The sequence below is a fragment of the Macadamia integrifolia genome, chromosome 8 (assembly GCF_013358625.1).
Source record: "Macadamia integrifolia cultivar HAES 741 chromosome 8, SCU_Mint_v3, whole genome shotgun sequence".
Lineage (NCBI taxonomy): Eukaryota > Viridiplantae > Streptophyta > Magnoliopsida > Proteales > Proteaceae > Macadamia > Macadamia integrifolia.
Genome location: NC_056564.1, coordinates 1,202,731 through 1,213,585, shown reverse-complemented (window position 1 = coordinate 1,213,585; position 10,855 = coordinate 1,202,731). Strand labels below are relative to the sequence as shown.

The window sequence follows — 10,855 nt, the reverse complement described above, 5'->3', positions numbered from 1 at the left end:
GCAGCGCCTGAATATAGAAACCTGATTCTGGAGCTTAAATGTCAGCCTTTTTGATTCCCGTGCCGGGGACCCCTTCCCTCCTTCAAAGTCAGAATCTCTCACACACTACTAGTGACTTCGTACACAACGCTCAACTAGTTTATGCCTCCCAACTACCAAGCTTCCTTTTTAATTAGCTAATTTCTCCCATCATTTTTTTTTTTTTGATTAATATGAACTTACCTATTACAACGAAGAAAAACAGTACCGCAGCTATCTAAGAATAACAGTGAAGAGAGAAAGGGGGTGGGAAATATCCCAAAAATGTGGACTTTGAGTTGATGCGCCAAGTGAAGTCAAAGAATCCGCAGCATAGTTTCCTTCACGATGGACGTGTTGAAAGGAGACATGAGTGAACCGATTCATTAAAGTCCAGCAATCTTCCATGATGTTTCTGACTCTCCAAGGGATCGATTGAAAAGTCCTATTTAAAATATTGATGATTGCAAGATTATCTCCTTCAACTATAATGGATGCATAGCCCTTAATGTCTGCAATTCTCGTAGCAGTGAGAACTACCAGTGCCTCGGCAACTGCAGCAGTGGTCAGTTCAATACCCATTGAAAATCCACATTGAAAACTCCCATTGTGATCGCGGAACACACCACCAACCCCAGCAAAGCCTTGATTACCTGAAGAGGCCCCGTCGACATTAATCTTGATGTGAGAAGGTGGGGAGAGGGCCAGATGACAGACGTAACCTGCCTAGATTTTTGAGGGACTTTGTGACTGAAATAAGTTGTGAGCTCCTTTGCTTTATGGAGAACCTCCCATGCCGACATCTGATTAGATCTGAACACCCTATCAAGAAATGCTAACCAAATATTCCACAAAAGATTGAGGACGAGTGAAATCCGTAGATGGCATTCCTTCGATTTCGAAAATTGATGGAGAAGATTGAGAAATGAAGATGGAAAATCATCCCACGCCACCCTTGAGGAGATGCCCGCCATAGCCCAGATTGATGCTGGAAAGCAACAATCAAAGAAAATGTGGCAAGCGGTTAATGCAGGCTCCAACCACCAAGGACATGTATTTGGAGCATCAATACCTCTAGAACGAAGAAGATCAGATGTAGGAAGTTTTCCATGGAGGAGTTTCCAAGAATGAAACTGAATTTTCGGTATAGTATAGGTGTGCCAAAGCTTCAGCCAAATAGGATTAGGGGTTGTTGAAGTAGTGTATTGGCATTAACTTTAATGAGTGTACAATGATGCTCTTCTATAGAGATTACAGTCATTGAGCTATAGACAAACTCTATGATCACATGTGGGAGACTCAAACTCTAATAGTAATAGGGTAGGACTCTATTAATATATGTGAGTAATGGACTGAAAATCTATTATCACATGTGAGAGTCCTATTCCAACTCTGTTGTCTCATGAGGTAGTCTTGGATTGCAAGTCAGTCTCTAGAGTTTGTGCTCACTGAAAATACCTACAATGTAGGAGAGGTTGTTGAGTGTGAGTATGACTCTAGAGGTTGAGTTTGAGTGGGACGTTAACTGTCCTAATAGGGGTGTTGCAAACGGAGCCAAGAGCAATCCTATACGCGGAGGAAACTATGAATACACCTGAAGCAGTCCCTAGCCAAATGTATTTGTCTTGGACGTCGTGTTGGGAAAGTGGGATCGATAGAATGTGCCACACAATTTCAGGTGACCATCAGTAGAAAACAAGTTGTTGATTCCATTTACGATCCGAGGGGCAAATAAAACATGAAACTGAAGTGGGGGCATCCAAAGGAAGAGGGAAGGGAGCTTTGGCGGGTGGGCATTCGGAATCCAATAATTTGTCTAGGGGTTAATAGCACATCCATTCCCAACTTGAAGAAAGAGTCCTTCCAAAAGCAAGTCATGAGCGTTGATGATAGATTTTCAACCCCAAGAAGCCGTCGAAGGGTAATGGGCCTACAAAAAAGAGAATCTAGGAAAATACCTTGTTGCATTAACCTACCCCAAAGAGATTGAGAAGGAAACAATAACTGCCATCATTTTTTAGCTAACAAAGCTTTGTTCATATGAGCGGAGAGTTTCAAATTTAAGCCACATCTTTTTGGTTGACAAATAGTACTCCACCCAATGGTAGGAGTAAGCTTTAAAGCCCCATTTGACTAAAAGAATTATCGACTCATGGTGTCAAAATGAGTGAGAACAGAGGATGGTAAGAGAAAACAAAACATATAATGAGTTGGAAGGGCTAAGAGCACTGATTGTATCAGAGTGTGCTTGCCTGCGAAGCTAAGAAATTTGGTTTTCCAGGTTTGGAGTCTCAGGTTTACCCTTTGAATAAGGGAATGACAATGCCCTTTTGATAATTTGCCACCAATAAAGGGAATACCTAAGTACACTTCACGGTGAGTAGAGGGGAGAACTTGAAATCTCGATTCAGCTTGCCTTCAAAAGCTTGAACTCACATTAGGACTAAACTGAATTCTTGTTTTGGAAAGATTGAGTTGTTGACCTGATTGGCAGCAATATTCCCCAAGGATGGCATTAAGAGTGTGAATTTCCTGAGAGGATGCATGACCAAAGAGTATGAGATCATCATCAAAGGCCATGTGCAAAATAGATTCACTACCCCGAGACAGTTTGATTCCTTGTAGTGGGCCTTGTTGAAGTGCAATTGCTAAATGCGAGGATAAAGCTTCCGCACACAACACAAACAAATACAAGGAAAGTGGATCCCCTTGTCGTAATCCTCTTGTGGGCTGAAAGAAATCCAATGGGGAGCCATTGAGAAGAATAGCCAACTTAGAAGTGGTCACACAAAACATTACTCGATTAACCCACTGTGAGTCAAAGCCATAGGATAATAAACACTTATCTAAAAAATTCCATTCCATTCGATCATAGGCTTTATGCATATCCAGCTTAATAGACATTAAACTAGATTTCCCTTTTTTCTTTTTCTTGATTTGATGGAGAAGCTCGTGACATATAAGAACATTGTCTTGTATATTCCTCCCTTTGGCAAAACCGTTTTGATTAAATGAGATGACCTTTGATAAAATTGGTTGAAGATGGGAAATCATAATCCGAGTGATAATCTTATAAATGAAGTTGCACAAGCTGATGGGATGAAATTCTCCAATAGCGGTGAGGTGATCAACTTTAGGAATAAGAACAATGTAAGCTTGACTCAGTACCTTAGCAAATGAACTAGTATGAAAAAACCGTTGAATAGCATTGACCACATCAGGTCCTATGGTAGACCAACTTTTCTGGTAAAAAATTCCTTGAAACCCATCAGGACCTGGGATTTAATTGGAGCCATATGCATTACAGTGCGCTCAATTTCCTCAGCCGTAACCGGTCGCAGAAGAGAAGCATTATCTGCAGGAGATACCCTGTGGCGTAGACAATCAAAATAATGATCATCCAGCACCGGACATGAAGTGGAAAAAAATTGATGAAAATGATTGTTGATAGCGATTCCAATATCCTCCCGATCCGTGAGATGCAAGCCATTAAAGTCTAAGCCTTGAATCATGTTGCGAGCTTTTCTTTTAGAGGCCGTTATATGAAAAAACTTGGAATTTCGATCCCCAAAGTGAACCCACTCCAACCTGGATTTCTGAAACCATAAGGGAGCGTTTGGTTCGAATTATCCATCGGACCAGATCCCAGGGATTCTGGATTCTGGATCTAACTCATATGAATGAGTTTTCTTTGGAATAATTTCAACTCGGTAAAAAAACTGTTTGGTTACCTTAATTCTATCACTTGATTCTAAGTGGAAAACTGTTTGGTTACCCTGATTCTGTCACTTGATTCTGAGTGAAAACTGTTTGGTTACCCTGATTCTGGCCATTGATTCTGAGTGTAAAACTGTTTGGTTACCTTTGAGTCTTTGAACCCATGTTCTGTTGGAAAAAAAAATCCCAAAAACAAAACCAAAAACTAAAATTTGTTCCACACATGTACTTTATTTTTAATTTTTTTCCTTTTCTTTTTTATGGTAATATGTAAAAAAAAAAAAAAAGTGGAACTCGTGAACTATTAAGTCTAATAGTGTAGTGCAGTAATTTATTTTTTTTTAATTTTTTTTTGTAAATTGAAGAGGACAAAAAGAAGAACATTACAAGGCATGATTGTATTGTAGTTCATGTAATCGAAATAGGTATCGTGTATCATATACTTTAGATCTAAAAATTGCCCAAACTAGTGCATGATTTGGTTTATGGAGATAGATATGCTTCAAAGTGGGTAGAAACAATAGTCTCCAATGACTTATACAAGTAATATAGGTCATTAGGACCAAATGAGAGAAGAAGCATGTAAAGGTATAATATAGTACTGAGTTCATCCAGGTACTAGTAAATGATAATTAAGCCTTTCTATCCAAAAAAGAAAAAAAATGATAATGAACTCAATATCATTACAATGGCTTCGGACTTTTCTTTTCCAAAAAATTCCAAAAAAGTTCATCCTACATTTTTGTTTAAATCAAGCTTCTTGACTGTGTCGAGAACATCTCTCAACATCCTCATTCGACCCTCCGATTCTTTTATTGTACCGTTCAAATATCCTTTGATATAGTCTGATGAAGGGGAAGGAGATGATGAAGTTGAGATTTCCGAGCATAGGGACCTAGGTGGAGTCTGGCAAGTATCACAACTTGGGCTTGAACTTGATATCCATTCGAACATTCCACAACCTTTATTTTCAACCTATAAAGCAAATATAATCATATTATAAGAATACAAGGAAATAAACATTTAAATCTTAAACAAAAGAAAAAAAAAAACATAAAATTAAATAAAAAATTTAAGAAATTCATACCCCAGTTGATTGTGGACCACCAAAAATATCGACCATAATTTGCACTTGTTTTTGCAGTTTTGACCTTACACTGACCGTTCCCACACTCACACATCTTAAGATGGTCAACCCACATGAAGAAGGGGCAATTCATTGAACATTTAAAAAATTTCCTTCCAACATGTGACCCTGACTTAGAAGTGAAAACCGAGCAATCTTTCCCACAGTAATCACACTTTGCAATAGCACAAGTGGACATATTCAATGTCATCTGTAAGTTGACCCAAACATTTTCAAGAGAGGAAATATGCATAGAAAATACTATTAAGTACGCTCCTCATCTGAGTGTGATGGATAAAAAATAGGAGACTTCAATGGCACAAATTTTATACCTCCTAAACAGGAATTGAAACTGATATACAATGGTGGGAAAGGAAAGAAATAAAAGGAAAAAATGTGATCAAGATTCACCTCATCTGTGTTCTTCAATTGTTGCATGCACCTGTCTCCATCACTTATCATGAGGAAGGTTATAAGGACAAAGAGTGTTAAATACATGCCATTTCTGCTCTCTCTCACCAATTTTCTCAATGGAGTAATTTGGGTCACCTATGCGCTCCCTATTTATACCATACCAAAGAACCCAAAATATTATGACAAATAAGAATGATGTTGTCCATACTTAAACCTTGAAATCATTTAGAGAGGAACATACAAAGAACCATTGTCTTAATATTTCTTAAGACTACATGCCACCATTGTCACAGACTTAACATAACATCAAGTTACATCAACCAAATAGATGCATTTTCTATTCAAAAAAACCATTGTCTTAGAATGTCCAAACACTTCCTTTTGTCACCTCAATTCTTCTCAATCTCTGGCAAGTACATCTCAAGCAGATTTCGCCTATCTTCTACTCTTGTTTCCAAGAAGATAATGGCAGAATTCTTCTTGGCCATGAAATATTCCTTGGCCTTAAACTTTTGTTGAAAATTGAGGTCTGAAATGGCATCAACAACATCTATAATTGCTCTCCCAAATTCAGACTGAGATTCACTCATTACCATCTTTTCGATTGAGTTAGCAATCGATTTCAATGGACTTACCACCTTTTCAGCTGCACCCTTCTTCCTCTTTTCTCTACCACTGTTGACAGACACACGAGGTCTTCCTCGAGAACGACTGGTACTACCAATGGGAGTGGAAGGAACACTTTCTTCAGGTTCAATAGGTTCATAGTCAACACCATCATTGTTCCCTATTCCCTCAACCTGAGTACCAGTCACGTCCATCATAACTTCAGTGGCAGCTTCAGAGGGGACTGTTGAATCATTCCCAGTTGCCATCTCTTTCTTTAGCAAAGCTCCAACTTCAAGGTGAATTGGGAGCACACTATGTTCCTTCCAATACTTTTGTTCTTTTTTCTAGCAATATAAAAGACAATGTCAATGTGCTTATGTTTTAAGTAAGAAAAAAAAACACAATTATATAGAAATTATAATTTAAAAAATTCCATTATACCCTATAGTCATTCCAGAAGTGTTGAGGAGCATCAAATCTCATATCAGATGCATTCCAACCCAATCCACTTTGCTTTTGTAGGTCACCCAATGCTCTAAGCCTTTGCTTCCAAATCCGGAAATGGTTTCTCACTTGTTCACAGTCGTAACTAGTGAATAATTTTCCTTTCAGTTGGTTGGCAATTTCAATGAACTACTATTTTTTCAGTCCATTATCTCCACTCTTACCACTCTTGTATTGCTTCAATACACACTCCAACATGTAATGAGAAACGGTACTAGGCCATGAAGCAATGTTCCGTGACCTACTATTAGAATCTCTTGTTGGTTCCATCACATCAAAATTAACAAAATACACCATAATACAATACAATGTGAGTATATTTCATAAATACCAAGTAATAATAACAATTACTAATTGGGAAATCTATAGACCTAGCATTGCAATTTAGTTAATAGTCCACATACATGCATCCCACAACACATAATTTTAAACCAAGTAATAATAACAATTACTAATTGGGAAATCCATAAACCTAGTATTGCAATTTAGTTAATAGTCTACATACATGCATCCCATAACACATAATTTTAAACTAAGTAATAATAACAATTACTAATTGGAAAATCCATATACCTAGCATTGCAATTCATGCATCCCACAACACAAAATTTTAAACTAAGTATGTTTAAGTTATACAGTCATCCCAAACCATGCAAAAAAAATTAAAATTATCCACATCAGAAATACATTCCAAATAGATACTCAATCAATAGAAAATATTTCAGTTCATAAATATGCAATCTGAGTAGGACAAATCGTCTGCCACCCAATCAGCCCACATCTGGTCAGCAATTTGTTCTCGAAATAGATCCCAATCACCATTCTCCAGCACATGATCCTCGCCATCAGAACTATCATCTTCAACATCATCATTTACTTGGTGAGGGGTAGATTGGGTATTAGTACTATCTTCTTCACCCTCTTCATCCTCTTCATCAAGCCATCGCTCTTCTTCTTCAACATTATTTTGTGTAAGAATGTGGTTGTGCAACAGTACACATGCCAACACAATTCTTGCTTGTGTTTTGAAAGGATATTCTGGTTGGTTTTTCAAGATCTTGAATCTTGACTTCAGGAGGCCAAATGAACGTTCAATCACGTTTCTTAATTGTGAATGTCTCAGGTTAAACAATTCATTTTTATCACTTGGTGACTGATCACAATTTCTCTACTCTTTCAGATGGTACCGAACATTTCGATATGACCGTAAGAACCTTGCTTGGTTAGCATACCCAGCATCAACGAGATAATATTTACCTCATGGCACCACCAATTTCCCGTCACCATCTCTGTGCAATGCATTGTCTAAGATTCGAGCATCTGATGCTGACCCTTCCCAACTAGAAAGAATGTAAGTATATTTCATGTCAAAGTCACAGGCAGCAAGAATATTTTGGAAAATATCACCCTTTCTATTACTGAACCTCGGATGGTCGCTTAGATGCACCCACGCAGGAATATGGGATCTATCTATGGCTCTGATGCAATCCTTGAAATAAGGGTAAAATCTTCCTTCATTACTTGTTATTCGATGATGTATTGCGACACTTGGAGGTTTCAATAGTATCGGATACAATTTAATTATTGCACCCAATACAAGGTTAAAGTACCGACTTACAGTCTCACCAGAATGTCCAAACTTGTGTGCAATGACGCGGTTTTTAACATTGTGTCCTACTATCTGTAGAAACATAACTAGTTGTTCATTCACTTGCACAGATCTTCTATCCCTCAGTAGACCTTTCTCCCTAATCAAATGACTTAAACTGAAAAAATCCCTCTTGCTTAACCTTATTTGTTCTCGACAGGTTTTATCACTGTGACCGATAATTCTCTCTGTCTCAATAATACCGTGTAGGGGTTCACAACAGTATGGCTCTTTGTTCAGATATTTTTTGATATACTGGTCTACTGCTATAACAACAGCAGTTGCAGCAAAGATTATGATTTTCCTTCACCTCTTGTAGCCATCATCAAACTCCATTGTAAAAATAAATCTACATTCAAATTAAACAAATAATAAATTGCTGATCATGATTAATTAAAATGTTATTTTATAATTTTTTAATACAGGCACTCAAACCCATGATTAGTAAACTTCCAGTGTTTACCAATCATAAAAGTGATAATGGGATAGAAAGATCCAATATTCAGTCACATATTGTTGTTCATTCAAGCAACATTCAATGAATAATTTCATTGCAAACAGAGCATCAATAGGAAAAGAATAACAACAGAAAATCTACTGAAATGTAAATTCCCAAACTTTGATTCACAAATCACTATCAATATTGAGGACAGACAAAGCAACCACTTCCTTCCATAAACATACAAAGCAACACCAAATCCATGCGATTTTTCAACTTATTTGACAACCATGACAAGAGTTCCTGTTAGAAAGTGATTGTCTAAAGTTAAATGGGTTTGATGAGAATTCAAGACAGAATTTTGGCTCAGTAATCTTATTATCAATGGGCAGAGCTCAGGCATAGGCTCCAGATCCAATAGGCTAGTGCACCCCCTTAAACCCATCCCAAAGGACCCAAACCCATCCAATTGCCCAAACCATGAACCTGCTTAATTACAAATGGATGAAGCATGGACATGCCTATCCCAGCCCATTTAACAATCAGGTAGGTCCAGGCTAGCCATATAGATTGAATCCCCCAGATCAATCTAACACTAACAGTGGCCATTGTCTCTTTACTCCAAAAATAATTAAGGTTTCTGTGAAAAAAGGCAATAAATAAGGGATAACCTAATGAAGAAGAAAAGGGTAAAAGCAACAGTACTTTGAAACTCCTGGCTAGGAGTAAGACACCAATGTATGGATGGCATCATTCAGAAAATAAAGTACCAGATTACCAGTACAACCAACAATCTCATTTTTTTTTGCCTCTATATTAAATGGGTAGATATTCAATAACATGAAAGATATGCGTTGATACTTCAAACCTGATCACTGACATACCTCAGAATAGCTGATGCAACTCAAAACATAATTGTACCTTTAAAGAGAGACACAATCTACTAAACGGGAGCTTTTGACTTTCGTTTGGGTATCTAAAGGATGGGCCATAATAATGAAAACAACTATACTGATCTTAGGCTCAGGTGAATCTTCCAGTAGCACCACACAGATGTTCTGTTTTAACTGCCATTGCTACCGCTACTACAGCAGAGACCCATAGATTATGGACATTTTAATGGAGCAGATGTCCACAAGGTGCTGCTGTCTTCTTCAGATGCCATCTTCTCTTTCTAATGACTATTCCCGTTATTGGTGAACAGAGAAAAAAAAAAACCTACTCTCGTTGTCTGAACTATGCAACAACATCATGGGAAGCTGTAAAATCTGCTATTTTTTAAAAGACACATCTCTTAAAAGTGTTGACAAAATAGGAAGACATTTCATGAATTTATACACAAACTATTTCTATTTGTAGAAATATATATATTGGAATAAAAATACTTGCCACGGTTACTTCATGAATCAATCCATTAACAAAGAATCTAAAACATGGAACCTAAACAACTATCATGCAAAATCCAAATGCTGAAAACCTATCAATATCAACAACGGCAGACAATGAAAGGAAATAGAATTGAGAAACTTCCAAATCCCACACAAACATAATATAAATGGCTCTGATTAGTAGAATCTCAAAGGATAAAAGTCAAAAAAATCATTAAACAAAAAAGGCAATGACCTATTTGATGCAGAACCTCCTTTAGCTACTACAGAGAACTTGCTGGTCTTGTGGAGTCTTGAATCTTCCTTTTGTTTTGGAGGGAATTGGTTAGACACTTCTATGGCAAAGTTTTCATCTCCGAGGAATAGGGCAAATCGAGAGCAAAGAAACCTGCATACAACAAAAACAAGTTATCCAAGAGAGGAGTAGAAGCAAAGGGGGGAAATAACTGTTATGCTATATCTGAAACTTCAAATTCCCAAATTAGGGTTTCAAATCTTCTATTGAAGAGGATAACAGACCATACCGCAAACTTCAGATGGATTTTGCACTACCCTCGGCAGCCGATCGTCTAAGCCAAATGTGTAAACCTTACACAGTGAAATAGAAACCTAAGAGGCAAACCCTAGATATGAAGGTAACAACATAAAAATTAGAAACCTAAGCTCAATAATATGAGTAAAACACAGACGAATAACAAGAAGAAGAAAACACATAAAGAGGATCAAACGCACCTTGAATACAGCATTGGTTTTCAGATGGCTATCAGCTGCGATCGTCTTCCATGCAAAGCGGGTAAATGTGTGACAAAAGAAAACACAACTGAGAAGCAGAAGAAGACGAAGAAGAAGAAGAAGAAGGAGGAGGAGGAAATCTCACCTCGCATTTTCACTTTCACCAAAAAGTGTCGATCGACTTTTAGCGAATGAGGGTAAAGTGAGGGAAAAACCTGATAAAAGTTGATTCACTCTGATTCTCTACCTTTCATATGAAC

The 10,855-nt window shown here is 37.5% G+C and overlaps 1 long non-coding RNA gene across 1 annotated transcript; it reads right to left on the bottom strand.

Annotated features, from left to right (window-relative positions):
• Nucleotides 1–10,113: 10,113 nt before the first annotated feature.
• On the bottom strand, nucleotides 10,114–10,737 carry LOC122086183. The gene is made up of 3 exons (XR_006142354.1): nucleotides 10,596–10,737; nucleotides 10,388–10,486; nucleotides 10,114–10,251 (listed from the first exon to the last, which is right to left on the bottom strand). It is a non-coding gene; the product is annotated as an uncharacterized LOC122086183 (long non-coding RNA).
• Between the last annotated feature and the right edge of the window lie 118 nt (nucleotides 10,738–10,855).